This window comes from Artibeus jamaicensis, unplaced genomic scaffold (genome assembly GCF_021234435.1).
Source record: "Artibeus jamaicensis isolate MK-2021 breed Jamaican fruit bat unplaced genomic scaffold, CSHL_Jam_final scaffold_916, whole genome shotgun sequence".
NCBI lineage: Eukaryota > Metazoa > Chordata > Mammalia > Chiroptera > Phyllostomidae > Artibeus > Artibeus jamaicensis.
Window position 1 is genome coordinate 14,947,181 of NW_026522059.1, and position 18,983 is coordinate 14,966,163.

The 18,983-nt window shown below is 41.4% G+C and overlaps 1 long non-coding RNA gene across 2 annotated transcripts in view; it reads left to right on the forward strand.

The window, feature by feature from the left end:
* LOC128626756 (uncharacterized) overlaps nucleotides 1-18,983 on the forward strand; it is a 46,144-nt gene that overhangs the window by 10,036 nt on the left and 17,125 nt on the right. For both annotated transcript variants that reach the window (XR_008390807.1, XR_008390806.1), the window contains exons 2-3: nucleotides 8,900-9,025; nucleotides 11,476-11,601. This is a non-coding gene — a long non-coding RNA (uncharacterized LOC128626756). The remainder of the gene's footprint in view (nucleotides 1-8,899; nucleotides 9,026-11,475; nucleotides 11,602-18,983) is intronic.

The window sequence follows — 18,983 nt, forward strand, 5'->3', positions numbered from 1 at the left end:
GGTTACCTGCCCCACCTTTTTCTGGGGGTGGATTTTCAGTGTGATTTCCAGGCAGGATCCTGGCTTGACCTGCTTGCTGGGAGCTCAGGCCGTACTTGATTGATGGCCTCTGCTGCCTGGCTAATTGGTATGTGGGTCCTTGACTTCCTCCCACGCCAGCCTACAGCTCAGGCTCCATCCAGTGCCATGCTTTGCTTGTCCCTGCGCTGGTGGAAAGTGCAGTTTTCAGCGTAGGCAAGCGGTACTGTGAGACCCAGGCCAGCCAGGCCATGCGGTGATGAAGTAATTGGAGCCGAGCCTCTGTTGGACCCACCGCTGGGCTGACGGGGAGGTTAAGAGACACAACTGCTAATAGGCCCTGAAAGCAGAAGTGTCTCCCTGGAGGCGTGAGGAGCATGCACAGGAAATCGATGTGGCAGGGATTATCCTGCTCTGACTACTGTCCCTTTGTGCCAAGACTAGGAAATGGGAGCGGTGTCCCCAGAGTAGACTTCTAATTTTACATCGAGAATTGGAGGTGAGACCAGAGGAGACAGTAGCAGCTCTTTCAAAGTGCCTCCTGCTGGGGATTTTTGATTATAGGACTAGCCTGTTGTTCTAGACAGGAGATCATCTCCTAAAAAAAAAAAAAAAAAGAAGCCGAAAGCCTGTGTGAGCTCCACTCAGATCATTGTGGTGGCCAGTGCTCCATCAGGCAGATTGTGGTCAGCAGGTAGGATTTTCTGCTCCGGATCCCCACACCCCTCTCACTGCTGCCGTCCTGAGGTTTCCACAACCAGGCATGGAAATGACAATGGAATACTGCCGCCCATGGCTGAGCTGTGCCCTCCTGCTCTGGGCACTCTGCCTGCAGCCACGATTGATGTGAATTTGAGATCTGGACCCAGGAAATCCAGGGCTACCAGCCTCCGTGCTTGGTGGAGAAACTCGGCAGAGAATATATCATCCCATCCTTTGCTGGGATCAGTAAATGCTAAAATCTAGTTCCCAATCTGTGCTTCCTTTTTGGTCCTGGCGGAGGAGGCACTGAGTGTGTGACAGTGCTGCTCTGTGGGAAGATGACCTGGGCTTTGGGGGACTGGTAAGAGACATTTCAGTGCCTCTCCTACAAGGGATGGCCCAGTGTGCCAACCACAAGCTCTGGGGGGAGGAAGAAGCCATGAACTTGGGGAAGTTATTCATTTTCTATAAATATCAATTTATTCATCTAAACATGAGGGAAATGATAACTGGACCAAGAATTATTGTAAGGATTAATTGAGATAATATGCACATATCACAAATGTCCAGCACCTGCGTCTATTAGTCTTTCAAATTGAGGGAGTTGCCCTACCCTTTAATGTAGAGATAAAAATACCCCAAGCTGTTGTGGCATGTGGGAAGGGAACTCCAGAATCTTCCTTGCCCCTTTCCACCTACAGGAGGTCACATAGTACATAAATACTCCTGATTACCACTTGCTCACGTTTCCAGCCTATGCCAGATGTTCTGTATGTTCTGTATTGTTATTGCCTCTCAGCCTCCCTCAACTTCATCAGGAAGCCCTTTCCCTTTGCTTCCCCAGGCTTTGCTGGAACACAAGGCATCTGTGTGTAGCAGCCTTTAAAGAACAAAGGCTTCGGAGTGACCCCAGGTGCTCTACGGCTGAGGGTCTCTCCTGAGACAGCTGTTCTCCTGGGAAGTGTGTCTTCTGCCCCCACCACTCTGGCCTTGGAAGAAGAAACTTGCCCTGCCCATGCTGTTCCAAACTTCTTCCAGTGCAATTGAAAATAGGCATAATGAAGGCCCAGGGCTGTAGAAGTGAAGTGCAATACAGAGGTCAGCTTAGACGTGGTGCAAGCTTTTAGGACTGTGGGGCTTCAAATGGAGCCTTAATCTTGCCTGTTCCCACATGACCAAGTGCAGCTTCTCATAACCACAGGGAGAGAATAGACATCTCCAGTTCTTGGGATGCAGACCAGGTTTCCTCTTGATGGTAGAATGGGGCAGGCAGATTTTCCTTCCCCTTGGTCTAGAACCTACCACTGAAGTCCTGCTGTTTCCTGCCCAGGGTGAAACACTTCCTAGATGGTCTACAGTGTCAGTACCCTTCTCAAGAAATCCTATCTTTTCTTACAGCAGTATGGCATAAGCCTGTGGAGAGACAAGGTGTAATACAATTGTCTAACACTGTGCAATTCTCAAGTCTGAGTTCAGTCTCACTCATGGTTATGTTTCTACAAAAATGTAAAGCACTTAGTTCAGTCCTACTAAGATCATCATTGGCAACTGTAGCCATGGTTACTGATTGTTGCTTTTGTGATGATGATGATGATGATGATGATTGCCAAATAACATCCTAAAAACATTCTGGTTTTAGCCTCTATCACTAGGTTCCTGGCTTTGCCATTCCTATCTTTTTTTTCCTTTCCCAGAATCCGGCTTCCCTCTGAATTTCGGGATGCTGCAAGGCCTTTTATAGCCATCTTACAATGCCCTGGGACTTATTTTGCACGTTCATAAATTGAGAGTGTTAAAATATATAAATTTTCAAGTCCCTTGCTGTGCTGGCAGTCTATACTTCCAAGATTGATCTGCACACTCCTTCAATTTTTACCTATTTAAGGAGAGGGATTTTCCATTCCCCCTTGGTGAAGGGTTCTGTTATTTCCCTGACTGATGTAATAGGCTCTGCAGAACACTGCAAGTTTATAAACATCAAACAAATATACATTTCTAATGAATTATTTACATTGTGTATAAGCATTAGTGCTAGTGGTTTTGCAGAAATGGAATTACACGTCGAAACTCAGTGTTAGATGAAGGAGTCTTTCTTCACTTCCAGTTCGGTTGAAGTAAATGATTGCTGGGAAAAGCAGAGGTCTTAAGGGCTTCTCTCTGAAGGGAGGGGAGAAGGCCTGAAAGCATTTTCAAAGAGAAAATATTCCAGTCTTAGGGTGTGGCAGAGAAAAATTAGGGTGTGGGGGGAAGAAGTGGTGAGTTTGTTTGGCTAGGTGGGCTCTGGGTGTGCCCTGAGCAGAGCAAACATCAGCTGCCCCCGTCGGTTGTGGTGTTTTGCATTGATGTGTACTTCGTAAAGGAGGCAAACAGAATCTATTATGGAAATAATAACAATGAATATAAGTATACCCAATATTTACTGAGTGCTCATCATATGGGCTATGTGTTTTACATGCGTGACCTTATTTAGCCATCCTAACATTCGAATGCAAAGGTGACATCATGATTTGGACCTTGAAGAGACTAAAATGTATGGCCGTGAGCAAGTTTCCCAAGGCCGTGCAACTATTAAATGCTGCAGCTGGAATTCAGATTAAGGTTTGTCCCAATGCAAAGTACTAGACTGATTCTGATGCACTGACATAAATACTTAAATAAGTAAATAATAAACGTGTCTAGACCAGACTTAACCCTGAGGATATTAACTGGACTCTGGTTGGGGTGACTTCTTAGTTCATAACCTTGAAATTTTCTCTGTTCTGAATATGGGTGATTTAAACTCTCAAAACTTTCTAGGAATTCAAACCATTTTCTCAGAAATGGACTGTTTCCTTTCCTTGCTGTGAATTATAGTTTGGACGAGTTCATCACTGGTAGCTAACTCATTGAATTACATGAGGATGAAGAAATGTTGATGTGGTTTTTCAGAGGAAGAAAGGTTTGTGTTATTTTTGCTCTCCTTCCCTCCCTCCTTCCCCACTCCTGGTCCTCCCTCCCTCCCTTCTTTCCTTCCTTTCTTCCATGCCAATCTGAAGAAAGCCTGCCATTTGTGTTTCATATTCCAAACAATTCTTGCCTTTCAGGAGAAATAACACTTGCAAAGTTTTACCCTGGAATGGTATTAGAAGGGCAATTTCAAACAAAGTTGGTATCATTTCTTGTAAAATCATGATCAAGAATTGAGCATTTTTTATGTGTGAAACATTGTGCTTAGCACATACATTATCTTACAACACCTTTTGGAAGTATCAGTATTACCAATTTAAGTGATACTATCTCCACTTCAGAAAAGAGCAGACTGAGGTTGTTAGAAGGTAAGTCATTTGCCCAGGGTTGTATAGCAGGCAGGAATGAACCTAAGGTGCCTGAGTCCAAAGACTGTGCACTCAATCATAACACCAAGTTGCATGTCATCAGAGGAAGAGCCAGTCCTGCCAAATCCATAGAGACAATGAGTAATGGTTAAGTATTAGACATCTATCATCTCTTTGTCCATCTGCCCATCCATTCATCCATCCACCCATGCATCCAAAAAATATCTATTATGTGCAAACACTTTATTGGCTTTCTAAACAAGCAGGGACATCAGCTGCTTGGAGTTTTGCACCCCCTTAATAATCTGTGGTATCTCTAAAAAGGGTGGACTTAGAGGAAGTGCTGAAAGAGGAAAGTCAAGAGTTACTTATCCAGAAAATTAAGATTGTATATAGCATAAATAGGTAAAGATTAAGGGGTTGACCAGAGCATTAAACACAGGATTAGAATGATGCATCTCTTACTCTCTGATTCTTGGCACATTCCTTTAATGGGGACAGGAAGCATGGTGTGAGTCACTGGCCCACTTTCTTTTGCTGTAGCGGACTCAGCAGAATCTCCCTTGCAAATCCTGGCTGCTGTGGACTCCTACCTGGAATATATTCAACAACATTTTGTATTTACTATGGGTCAGGCACTGAAAAATACAGAGTGGAATTCAGTAAATGATCATTTTCTTGTGTTTTACAGTGGCATGCTCTCCAAATGCAGGGCCAACAGCTGAATTCATCACAGTTATCCAGGGAGCTAGCTTGCTCATGCTCTCTCTCTCTCTCTCTCATTTCTGTTTTTGGTAATCAGTAGAGCAAAGTGATTAAAGGCAGACTCTGAACACTGATTGCCTGGATTTAAACCCTAACAGTACATAGCATTAGTCACGTCACTTAGCCTCTCTGCCCTCCTCATAAAAGATGATAATGATAATAGTGGTGCCTAATTCATATAATAATAAAGAGGATTTAGAGAGTTAATATTATACATAAAACAGAATTTTCTGCCACATATATCAATTATTATAAAACATATAGATCATGAAACTCTGCTGAGATGGGCTGAAGGAGAATTTCGAGAGTTGGGACCCAGGAGGAAGAGGAGGGGGATAATGATAATGATTTAGGTTTTCCAGGTGATTCTGCTTGTGGGTTTTAGACCCAATGATATAGAGATTCCAGTGAAATATTCTTAAACATGAGCCTGCATCCTAGGTTTATTTTTCTCTCTTTCACCAATTGCTTTTATTCCTTTTTGTTCTATTAAAAAATCTCACTTCCTCTAAACACCTTTTTCTTGTCTGGATTATGAGTCCTCCTCTTAAGGTGTAATGGTAATCAGGACATAAAGTCTTTCCCCTGCATGTGATCCATCTTCCGTGGTGGTGATTTGCATGGTTTGGTTTGCCCTGTGAGGTGATAAATCCTCCATATAGACCCACACCTATGGGCTTGCACACAGTTGGAGCTCAATAAATATCAAGTTTGGTAATGATCCAGACACCAGTTCAAGCAGGTATTCTGATTATTTTTGCTGCAATAATTTACAAGGGCTTTATTCAACTGATGGGAGTACTTTTCTTGATATCAGCCACGATAAATAAGTAACTATTCTATATTTATAAATCTTAAAAAATATAACAGCAAATGGGGGAAAAATCATATAGTGAATAAAATATCACATATTTTGGTTTACTTTTCTCTTCTATATCTGGGACTCACTCTCTACATAATGTTGACCATACAACCTACCAGCTGAATCCATTGGGAGTTCCAAGGAAAGAAAGAAAAATGATTAAATATACTTGCAAATAACTATATGCCCAATGACTTCAGGGTGAAGGAGAATATCTATAGAAGACACAGGCTGGCTTCCTGTTCAACAACAACCTTCCTAAGGTTATGAAGTAGTTATTCCTCTCCTGCTCTAACCATTGATTCAGGTGGCCATTCTGGTTTGTTCAAGGTGTGGGCCTAAGACCCATGTTGGGTGTCTCTTAGTAAGTGTGGTCTGTTCTGACAAATTACCATATATCTGGTGGCTTATAAGCAACAGAACTTTGTTTCTCACGATTCTAGAGGCTGAAAGTCCCAGATCAGGGTGCCAGCATGGCTGGGTTTTGGTGAGAGCTCTGTGTCAGTTTGCAGATGGCCGGCTTCTTATATGCTCACGTGGCAGAAAACAGGGTGAGGGAGCTCTCTGGGACACTTTCAAAAGGGAACTTGTGCCATTCAGGAGGGCTAGGATTTCAACATATGAATTTTGTGTGGGACACAAATAGCAGTTCATGGGATTGGGTCAAGTAGAGACTCCCCTGGGAGTTCTTGAATTGAAATGGCAGATGAGAATAATCTAGATTCACTATCACCATGGCCAGCTGCATGCAGTTGATGGCTTAGTGAATGAACCCAGCAGGCGGAGAGAGGCACTGATGAGAGACGGCAAAAGGGAGGCAAAGTAGCATTTGAGGTCCTGGTGTTAGTTCAGCCTTACTCCGTCCTGTCCTCTCTGCAGTGTAGTGTGTGATGTGACTGCGCTCTCTCTCTCTCACTTATGTTAATATGAAGCAGTTTCATTTGAATTCCATGGAGTTCTGACTTGGTAGCATGGAATTAAGTATGGAATTGAGCTTCTGTAAAACTTATTTTTCTATTAATACAGCTGTATCAGTATACATTATTTTTTATCTTCATCTGAGGAATTTTTTTCATTGCTTTTTTTAGAGAAAGAGGAAGGGGAAGGGGGATGGGGAGATGGAGACAGAGAGAAAGAGAAACACCAATGTGAGAAAATAGCAACTGCTTGCCTTTTACAGGCTTCCCGACCAGTGATTGAACCCACAACCCAGGCATGGGCCTGGCCAGGAATCGAACCTGCAACTTTGTGGTTGCATGGGACAACCATCCAACCAATTGAGCTACACCAGCCAGGACTGTACCAGAATACGTTTCTGAAGTTGAAACAGTGTCGCATTGTTGGCTCACAGCAAAGTAGGGGTTAACTAACATCCCTAGACATCTTTCAAAGAAGCTACTGTCTACTTATATCTCTGCCTTTCTGTAATGGGCATTTAATTCTTTCAACTAAATACAAGATTTTATCTTTATCTTTCTTAAATTCCAACTTGGTGGTTACGACCCAGTATTCCAAATTATATAATTCTTGAATAGTGATGATTGTCATCTATCATGTCATCTCTCCCTTCTGAATTTGTGTCACCTGCAAATTTGATATAAGTGTGTTTTATATCTTCATACATGTATACAAGTTATATATATTAAAATTATTGAAGAACAAAAGTGAGGGTGCTTGACTTCACAGTTTTCCTTCTAGGCATCTATCCTCCTACATACACTGAAAGGGACATGTTGAAGGATGTCCCTTGCAGAATTATTATAGAGAAAAATGGAATCACTGTGATACCCAGTAATTGATAAATAGATAAATAGCATGTGACATATACAAAGAATCACATCACTGCACTTAAAGAAGTGAATTAGAATGCTAAGTATAAACACTGACTGTCCTTAAACATACTGTTGACAAATGCAACATGCACAGTGACATGTACAATGCAGGACGATATTGTAACAAAATGTTATATGACAAGATGCTAAAAATGATAGAAGGATGGGTAAGTATTATTTCTATAGACCAAATGTTTGTGTCTCCCTGTAGTTTATATGTTAAATCCTAACCCCCACGTGATGGTATTAGGAAGTGGGGTCGTTCGGGAGTTGCTAGGTTATGAGGGCAGAGTCCTCAAGAATGGGATTCATGTCCTCAGAGACCCCAGAGAGCTCCCTCCTCTCTTTACTTTGTGAAGTTATAGCAGTAGCAACAGAACAGCTGTCTGTGAACCAGGAAGTGGGTTGTCAGACACCAGACCCGCTGGTACCTTGATTTTGGATTATTGCAAGAAATAAAATGTTTATTGTGTAAGCCACCCAGTCTATGGTATTTTGTTATAGCAGCCTAATCCACTTGCTATTTTCTACACTAAAAAAAAAAAAAAGCTTTAAAGTGTAGTCTTTGGCAGTCCAATAGCAGCATCCATCAAGATAATTGACCTATTCAATAAACTTACAAAAAAACGCGAATGAATTTGGTTTGACTTGACAAGTTCACCAGATCCTGGCTAGATACTTCCTGATCCCATTCTTCTTCCAACATAAAGGAAGATTACATTTACCAATGTCCTTTGCAGTTGGAGGTGGGCTACGCCACTGGATTCTTGTCTGTAGAATGGAGAGCTGGCCATCAAACTCCCTGTATGGTCCTTTGCGCTCTCTCCTCGTCTTCATAGTACAGATGAGAGCAGGCGGCCACGGAGGGCAGCTGCTCTGCCTGCATCAGACTGTGGATGTGAATGGCTGATAAATCTCAGTTGCGGGAAGTCACTGAGGAGCAGGAGGTTATTTTTCAGCAGTTAGTGCTGCTTATCCTTTGGATGAACTAGTTCTACAAAGATTTCTTCATTTAAGAGACTAATATTAAAATGTTGAAGGAAAATAACGCAGAGTATGTTCTACTGTCCTAAATCAGTGTTTAATATTTTTCCCTTTACACTTTGTTATAATCTACAGACACATTTCAAGAGAGTCACAATTAACTTGTCGCAAAATAATTTGGAATAATTATTCTCCAGGGACAGGATTTTTGAAGAAATCATTTTCTCTTCTCATAGAGTTATTTTGGGTTACATTTTTGAGGGGGAGACATATTTAATTTTTTCCAAAATAATCATATTAAATTACAACACCATCAGCAGTTTCCGGCAATTTTATTTCTAAAGTGAAAATAATTGTACCTTTGAAAATATTATAAATGAAAATAGTTTTTACCTTACAAATATATTATAATCTCTTTTCAGACAATACAGAAAAGTGTGAAGAAGAAATTCGTATTGCCTTTATCCAGCACCCACGATGACGTCTGGACGTGAAGTCATCACCTATCTCTGTGCAAACACACGCGTCTGTGCACACAACACAAGGAGGTTAGTGTTAAATGGTTTAACACACTGAAGTTTGTTTTAAATGTGAGCTGCCTTTTCCAGCAGCCACTAGCCAGTATGGCTATTTTCAAATTAACTAAAATTGAATCCAAGTACATAATGTTAGAAATTCAGCTTCCTGTCATACCAGCTACGAATGACCAGGAACTGTTGCATTGTATAGCAGCATTTCCGTTACTGCTGAAAAATCCATTGTAGAGCGCTTTTATCAATTTATAAGCATAAAGGTTTGCATAGGCTTATTGAACAAATGCTTTATCCTTGATATTAGGTGATTTCCTAGCACATTCTTTTCTCCATTCCCCAACAATACCACCAGGAACATTTTTGTAGTGACCTTCGGGCAGACCCGCAATCACGTTCTGAGCTCTGAGTAGGGTCCCAGCCTCAACACCAGCGGCTCACCGGCCAGTGTCATTTCTGACCCAGCTCTTGCTGCACCTACTTTCTGGTTTTCTTTGACTTTCCTGCCTCACTGATAATCACATCAGGATCCTGTCCTAGCTCTTTCTGACTGCTTTAATCAAAATGCCATAGACAAGGTGACTTTGACAACATGCATTTATTCCTCACTGTTCTGGAGACTGGGAGCACCAACATTAAGGTGCTGGTAGATTGGTGGCTGGTGAAGCTCCTCTTCCTAGTTCATTGACAGCATCTTCTTCCTGTGCCCTGCCCTGTCGGAAAGGGGTGAGGGAGCTCTCTAGGGACTCTTTTATAAGAGCACTGATCCCCTTCATGAAGACTGTACCCTTATGACCTAATCACCTCCCAAACACTGCACCTCCAAATACCATCACATTGGAGGTTAGGATTTTCATGTATGAATTGGAGGGTAGGGATGCAAACACTCTATCTATAACGGATACCTTGTCATCTCATGTTTTAACTGTTGTTTCATAGACCTCTTTTACCTTGACTCTCTCCGGGTGTATAAAATAATATTGTCTACTTTCTTTCTATTCTTTTCTGGAGGTGAGTTTTCACAAATATTCTCTCATTTACTTTTTACTTCTGTATAAGGCAGTATAGGCTAGGTTGTGCCCCAGGAACAAAAAAGCCTGAATGTCTCAGTGACTTAGTGCCACAAGTTTTGTTTTTCATGCATGCCCGTGTCACAGGTGGTTGGGATGCGCTTCAAGTTATCCTCACTGCAGGGTCCAAACTGATGGAAAAGCCACCATCAGGAAGATCCCTATGATAGAGGGGAAAGAGCTTGGCAAATTCACATACTAACTCTTAGAAGATGCCTCCCGGAAGTGATACACGTAGCTGCCATTCACATTCCAATGATCGAAACAATTCACACCATCTTGCCTAACTCTAAAGGAGATGGGACATAAATGTGCTTAGGGAAATAGCCAGAAATGCTTGGCAAAAAGCATTGATAATGCCTTCAACATTTATTTCTCTTTTATTTTGCAAATTTTTTGCAAAGGCATTTAAAAATATGATGATAATGATGATGATAGGTAACATTTACCAGGCATCAAAAATTCTGGTGATTTAAAAAAATACTCATTTAATCTTCATGATCTTCATTTTCTTCATGATCGGGACCCTCATTTTATAAGAGGGGCATAGAAAGGGTAAGTACCTTGTCCAAGGTTGTGTGGCTAGTGAGCGGGAGAGGCGGATTCTGATTCTAGAACCTGCGTACTGCTCCCTGAATTACTTTGTGTTGTTTAGATGCATACTGGTTTTCTCCTTAACTCATTTTTGACTGAGGGAAGTTCTATCTAGACCCGCTGTCCCTAAATAATGCATAGGTCATCTTCCTTCTGTGGTTAGTTGGGTGCTATTTGGCTTCTCTATATAAAAAAAATAAGGGAAGGGCTGGATGAGGCAACATCTTATGAGTAGGTAAGTCTCTGTCAACCCAACAAAGGTAGAAAGGCCTCGCGAGCCACGGACCTTGTAAATCTGGGTACTTTGCATACTTTTTCTCTGTTAAACTGTAGAAGTGGTGGCTCCCCTGAGCAGAGGAGGATCCAGACTCTTGGGGGCAGGTCTTTTCAGTTCTGTATTGAGCCTTAGGCTTAGGGCAAAGGAACACTGTTGGAAATAATTCAATTGGAAGAAAAAACCCTCTGGCCTGTGGGCTTTGTGCTTGATGTGGCTACAAATATATTCCCCCCAGTTGCTGCCTTGCCTTGTTACTTTTGATTCATCCTCCTCTCTCCCACAGTGCGCCTTTGCTTGTAGACTTTACCCCTTCAACTCAAGAGCATTACCCCCATCTAGAGCCATTACGAGAGTGGCTGGGAGTGGTATGATACTTTTCTCTTGTTAACAGGGTTTCAGACTGGTCGTAGCTGTAGGGAAATTATCTCCAAGAATGGCTATCTTCCACCTGCTTATTTATTTATTTGTTTGTTTTTAAATGTTTTATTTTTTTATCCTCAATTGGGACATTTTTTATTGATTTTTAGAGAGAGAGGAAGGGAGAGAGAGAAACATCAATGTGAGAGAGAAACATCCATTGGTTGCCTCCTGTACGGGCCTGGACTAAGGATCCTACCTCTATGCCCAGACCAGAAATTGAACCCACAACCTAGGTATGTGCCCCGGCCGGGAATCAAACCCTAACCTTTCGGTTCCCCTTTGTCATTCCATGGAACTGAGGCACACAAGCCAGAGTTCGATCTGCCCTTGACCTAATCATAGGCTTTGCTATAATTTCCTTTCCTTCTTTCTTTCAGCTGCCTTTGAGGAAAGTTGTTATTTCTTTTCATAGTTGGTATTGAAACTGGCAGAAACCCCCCCACTCTGTGGCTCATTTGCGGTTGGCAGCATCCTCTGATTCCCTGCTGGCGAATTTGTCTCCCCACCCTTGTTCCATCCCCCTCCCTCCGCTCTGGTCATTTCAGTGATTTTCCTGGAGGGGAATGGAGACTGTGTTTATGTTGTCATCCTTCCTGTACGTCTGTTTTTTTATTCTTTCAAACATTTTTTAAAACTTAGCAGATGTTAAAAAAAAACTGCTTAAATTTGCATTTCTTGATTACAAGTTAGTTTGAACATTTTCCCAGACATTTGTTTCTTATTTGTATTTTCTCCTGTATAAATTTTGTTTGTTTGAGACTTGATCATCCAGCAATTGGAGTCCTATGGAGAGTTTCTAAAAATATATGTTTGCATTTTGAGATCAGGAAGGAATCATTCCTTTCTGTCATTTTTGATGCAAATGTTTTATTTTCCGTCATGTTTCTTTTTTATTTTATGAACATTTTATAATGGATTTTCTATCATATTACAGGTCTGTAGGATTGTTTTCTTTTGCAAACAGTTTACCTGTTTGGGGCCTGCCTCTTTCTCCTAGAATACAGGATCTTTGAGGGCCCGGGCCCTGGCTGGCCCGTCTACCTCTGACATCCTCGTACCTAGAATAGTGCCTGGCTTAGAGTAGTTGCTTTATAAATATTCATTATATAAAAATATACTTAATTGCTTCAAACTTTCCAAAGTGACCATCTCTTCTTAATAGTATAAATGTTTAAACTGCTTTTTCAAGATTATTTGATTAAATGAAAACATTTGAGTTTCTTTAATTCCCCTGGAACATAGCTATGTTGGGTTCCCTTCGTAATATTATCTTAAGCCCCACATACTCCATGGTGTTTCCTTCTCCCACATTTTTGTGGTAAGCATTTTTAAATCATATATTAAATTACTGTGCTCCATGGATTAACTTTTCTAATTTTGAAGGATTACATATGGTTTCCATCATTATTGCTTAAGTTTTAAAACAACTATTCAACATTTAATTCCCCCTCATAGTTTTTCTTTTACAAATTTTATTTAATAATGATACTGATATTGTTTCAAGTTAATTTAAGAATCATTTGGGGGTTATTGCCAATGACTCCTCATAATTACTACCATCTTTCTAAATGCCTGATGTTGAGTTGTTTACGGATTGGAGTCAGACTTGCGTTTGCCATTCCCAGCATCCACCTGTCCCCACTTCTAAATCTCCGAATATTTTCCCACCTCTAGACTCTCAAAGCGTCTTTTATTGTTCAGGATTGCTTGAATATCAATAAGCATAGCTTTGAGATCATACCTGTGAGTTTTTTAGTATACTGAAATGCAATTCTCTTATGACTGAGGCAGATGTATAAAATGAATGAAGTGCATCGTACACTGTCTTCTTTGATACCTTAAATTTTAATTTTCACTCTACACATTTCACCCTTCTATTTTAAAAGCTTTAACCATAATTACCAGGAAACTTACTTATTCCTCTTTTACATAACTTACATAGCCACCGGTTCACTTCGTGCATTCATTCTATCAAAAAAGGACATTTCCCAGGCTTTGTGCCGGCCGGGGTTGTAGTGACAACTGTAAAAGACATTGTCCCCGTTCTTGTGTAGCTTCAACTTTGACCTCTTGTCTTTCTTCAGTGCTAAAAATAACTAGAAAGGGGGAGAAAAAGAAGTAAAAGGGAGAAAACCACTGCAGTTTTTTAGCCTTCAGATTTCTAACCAGAACAGTAGAAGTTTTAGAGACACATTTCAGTTATTTTTCCCAGCTTTGTCATTTATCCCACAGTTAATCATCAAAAGTGGATAGCAATTTGTGGACTTGATGAGCCTCGTCAGCCTCTCTGCCACATTTGCAATACATTTTCAAGACTACAAGCCTATGCAATTGGCTGGCCAGGTCTGAGCTCCCCAGGGGGGCTTAGCAGCCACCTTGATGAGTCTCTTCCCCTTGAGAAACTAGCTGTGTTTTTCCCCAAAGTATGAACCTTTAAGTTCTGAACAGTCAGTCCAGGATGGTCTAACTTCATTGGGAATTTCGAAGTTAATCTCTAAAAGAGGAAGCTCTGTTCTGCTTTCTCTACTTATCTGCCCTCCATCTTATATTCTTCTACTTTCCTAATTCCTACAACTCCTTTTCTATATTCCTTACCAGTTTGCATTCTTTCTACCATTCCATTTTAACAATCTGTCACTCTCTCCTCTACGAGTGGTTTGGAGGGTGTTCTTCAATTCTTTCATTCATCTTCCCCTCTAACAGGTTACATAAACAGCCAACGCAGTTTACGTCTTCAACACAAACTTTCGAAGTCCTGAAAATAGTTTATTGGATATCATAATGTAGATGCTCAGATTAACTAACTCCCTCCCTCCCTCCCACTGAGCCAGGAGCTCTTTCTGTACAACTCGCAAATAGAAATGGAAAGAATCAATTTGTTGATCATGGCGATTATAAGGCTGAGAGATACAAGTAGGGACTGGCACTGGTATATGTAAGAGTCAATGAAGGAAGTTAGAAGGAGGTTTAGGGACAGGCCAATCGAATCTGATCTGCTTAAAAGGCCAAGGGGAGACACTCTGGTCCGTGCCCTGGAATGACCAAACCTAAGAAGTCTCACACCAGTAAATTAACTCTGGAATCCGAGGTAGAGCCACAACCAGAAGGATTGACACATTTCCTTCCTGTAGTCAAACTAGGCTCATCATTCCTTTTTTAATGTAACAGCTACCAGGTGCCAGACACTGGGGTGGATTCTGAGGCTCTAGGAGACAAAAGAAAACCCTGGTCTCAAACACGAGGAATCTGGTTACACTGAATGAGAAGGGCTGCACTAAAGGAAGTGCACAATGCTATACAAACATAGGGAAAGCTGAGCAAATCTAGATTAGGCGGGTTGTAGAAGGACTTCCAGGGAGAAAATGACTTCTGACCTAAAATCCAAAGGGGCAAATGTCATTAACTAGTCAGACCTGAGGTTGGGATGGGTCAGAGTCGTAGTCCTGTCTGAGGGAAAGAGGGAATATAGAGGTCATATGCCATCAAGATGTGTTAAATTTGGGCCTCTGTTTTATCATAAATAAATTGAAACCAAGATCCACTTGAAGTTTACTGTCTCTGTCCAGCTACATACGGGAATTATGTTACCCTATGAATTAGAAACTCTACATCCAATAGTTAGGTCTGCTTTCCCTGGACAGTGCTTGGCTGGGTACTACTAATATTGGCCTTGATAACTTCTATTTTTGTTTCTTTTCATAATTGACCAACTTTCCCTCTTTCTCCATCCCTGATCCCAAGGCTGACACAATCACAAAGTTATAATGCATTCCAAAGGTTACCTTAAAGTTTTTTGGCCTGGAAGCCATCCTGCCTCCATCAAGGGTCTCTACTTATGTGTGTACTGACCAGTAGTTCTTGTTTTACAGTTTGACTCTCAGGCAATCTAGTTTTCTGTTTCTAGGAGTCATCTTATTGCAGCTTTCCACATGCTTGTACTTCTAAATTACTGTTTACTTTTCAGTAGACAGAGAAGAACGCAAATTTAATTTGGAGTCAGGTGGGTCATCTATACCCAGGACCACTGTCCACTGTCCAACAGTGGACATTGCCCAGCACTGATAATATTCAAGCATTGTTTTTTATTATCTGTAAGAAATGGTACAGATATGAATCCAGCAGATGAGGGGAAGTGGTCTAAAGATCATTTAAACCTTAGATTCTTATTTAAAACTGGCAGGGAAATCATCAGAAGATAAATCTAAGAGTTGATATAGTCCAGTGGCAAATGGTCTCTGCAAAAAAAGTTAAAAGTGTCAAGAACAAAAGCTCTTAAAGGGTATTGTTCTCATGGATAGAAGGTGGGAAACATACCTTTATGAAAGTCTTGGCTCACTGAAGAAAAATCAGGTCACACTACACTTTTAAAACTCTAAGATGACCTTTGTGGCCTGTCAAAATTAGTGGAAAAAATTTTAATGATACTCAGTTCTATTGACATTTTATGTGCTGAACTTTCTTGGAGAAATCAGGGGACAATATGCCGTTATGAAGTTTCAGTTCAACTTCTTCTGTCTTAGTGTCATTAACTTTTGATCAGACACTTTTTTTTTTTAAAGGAATGGAATGCTTTAGAGAATGTCATCCTTGAGGTTTTTGGTCCTTGTTTTCAGGGTTTATCACTTTTGTTTGTCATCAGATGGCTCTGTGTCGTTGATGTTGGTATATATCAGAATAATTGACCAAGACATTTCATTGACTTATAATGTTGACTGTTCATACACAAGAATCTAGAGCTCTTGGCCATAATGTGTTTTAGTTGAAAGCTCTTCCTAATTCTCCATTTTCAGCTCCTGAGAAGTAACTTGCTCCTTAAAGGGTATGTGACCTTTGACCTCTCTGCATGAGGGAAATGAAGAGTGACTTGTCTGTGGGTAATCACAAAATGGTCTTTTGGTTATGAACTCGTCCAAAGTTGACTGCCCAGTGTTTGTGGAATAGTTACAGGGGGCCTTGAACACTGTGGGTGTATGAAGAGGTATCTGGGAAATGTAATGTTCTTTAAATTACCAAGAAGTAATTTGATCTGAATAAGGCAACTCCAAAGAGAGCTCATTATGTTTCCTTAAAATGCAATTGCAAACTGTAATTGGATTTCTTCTTAAGATGAACGGCAAACCTAGGGAAATGGAGCATTTATCATTTTTGTCAATCCTTTTCTTGAACTCGAGCACTAGGGGTGATGACACACAGCATCACCCCCTGGGGACAGAGCATGTTCTGTAACTTAGACAGGGTAGGCAGATATTGCTGTTGTTGTCTCCTGTACACAGAGCCATTAATGGGTTTTGAGCAGAGGAGACGTTATTCAGTCGACATTTTTAGATGGTTCATCCGAAAGCAGTGTTTAAAGAAGACTGGGGGTCAGAAGAGAAATTAGAGAAAGATAGAATATGAGACCGTTGTCCCAGCCTGAACCCATAATGTTGGGGGTTTGGACCTGGGTAGTGGTGGTGGGATTGGGACATGTGGGTATGAGTAATAATTCTATGTGACTGCAGCCACGGCATGTAATAACTAGTTTCACATTGGAGATGGTGTGTAATGGAAATAACCCTGGTCTAAGCATTGGGAAATGAGATGTTTCCGTGGCAAGTTCAGGCTTAGTTTCCTATTTTATGAAATAAAGAAGTTGAACTAGAATGATCTCCAATTCCTTTCCAGGCCTAACAGTTTAAGGTCGGAAGATTTTAAGGCATTACAAGTATGCCCTTTATTCCCTGAAGAGAGGCTTAACATAAGGAAAAAGTAAATAAGCTACGTTGCTTTTGGTGTCTCTGTGACTGCTTACGGCCACACTGGAACCCCAGATGCATCCCCAGCCAACCGAGGTCCTGAGCTTTACAAGCGCATAAACCTTTCTGATCCCTCTCCAGAGTTGGAGCGCGTCTGTCCTTAGATGTACTTATGTACTTATGTCCGTGGATCTCGTCTCCTAAACTGATTTGTGGCCTATCATGTCTAAAGCAGTTTTTTCCTCAGAAACGTTACTACCTTATCTACGTACAGTCTGCCTCATTTTGAGAAATGTTTGATTTAGACTTCTCAGGAACACTGTGAGGCATGTATACACTGAAGGTGTCAGTGTGTCTGCCTTACAGATGAAGCATCTGTGACTCAGGACAGGTAGGTTGTACAAGATCACACAGCTAAGGAAAAGTAAGGATAGAATGCAATGCCGGCTTCCTTACTGCAGGCCCATTGCATTTTCCACTTGATTAGCACGCTTGTGGAAATTTTAAGTCCCTGGGCAAGAAGTATTCAGGTGCCAGGGGCCTGTGGAAGCATTCGGAGGTCACCATTTGGCCTGTTTTTCTGCTTTTGATCAAATATAGTCCCAGCAGCCATCTCATTTTTAGCAGTTCTGCTAATATTATACCTAGTAATCCGTAGCAATAATGATCGTCATCACACTTCCCCTCCGACCATCCCAAGGAACGTTTAGTATATTAATGTTGTTAATTAATCTTGATGACATCCTAGCAAATGAAGCAGATTGCGAGGAGGACGTCCCACTTGGCTGACTGGGAAGCTGAGGTAGAAAGCAAGGTCACAGAGCTGCCTCAAGGTGAGAATGAGTCAGCCCAGCTCTGAGCCAAGAATAGCCTTTTCACAGCTGAAGCTTAAGTCTCTTGGCAAGGGGCTCACGCTACTCTCCTTAACCAGGAAAAAAAGAGAAATGCCACTTAAAGCCAGGCTTTTCTTTGCTTAGTTATTTATCAGTGCTTTTTTTTTCCATTCTGATTCATTGTCTTTATTTTTTTCTTTACCGGTGGAGATTCCCCCTTTATTTATTTTTTAAAATTTCTATTTTTTTCCATTACCACTTAGTCCCATTATACCCCACCCCCACTGCATTCCCCACACCGTTGTCCGTGAGTTCTTTCTTCCCTCAATCCCTGTAACCTCTGACCTCCCCACTTCCCCACCTTAGCTGTCATCCTGTTTTCTGTCTATGCGTCTGTTTCTATTTTCTTGTTAGTTCATTAGATTCCGCATATGAATGAGATCCTATGGTGTTTGTCTTTCTCTGACCAGCTTAGTTCACTTAGCATAATGTTCTCTAAGTCCATCTGTAATGTTGCAAGAGGCAAAACTTTCTGTTTGTTGTTGTCGTTGTTGTTAACGACTGAGTAGTATGCCATTGTGTAAATGTCCCATAGTTGTTTTAGCCACTCATCTACTGATGGGCCCTTGGGCTGCTTCCATATCTTGGTGACTGTAAATAACACAGCAATGAACATAGGGGTGCTTACATTCTTTTGAATTAGTTAGTGTTCCTTCAGATACATTCCCAGAAGGGGGATCTCTGGGTCAAAAGACAGATCCATTGGGAATGCAGACAGGCGCGGCCACTGTGGAAAGCAGTGTCAGTGCTTTGTAATTCACGATTTCTCTTCTTTGGGGCTCCCGCCCTTCGGCAACTAAGGCGATATAGTCTGTGTGTCTTCTGGGAAAACATGCCCAGCTGTTCTGCTGACGGCCCTCTCTGTTCCCCCTGCAGTGTCGCCGCCCACTCACTGTCTCTGAGAACTTGAACTCTCCAGATTTTAATGGTATCACAGGAATTTGCTCCATTGGCCTTTCCTTTTCTCACTCAGGGACTTGCTTCACA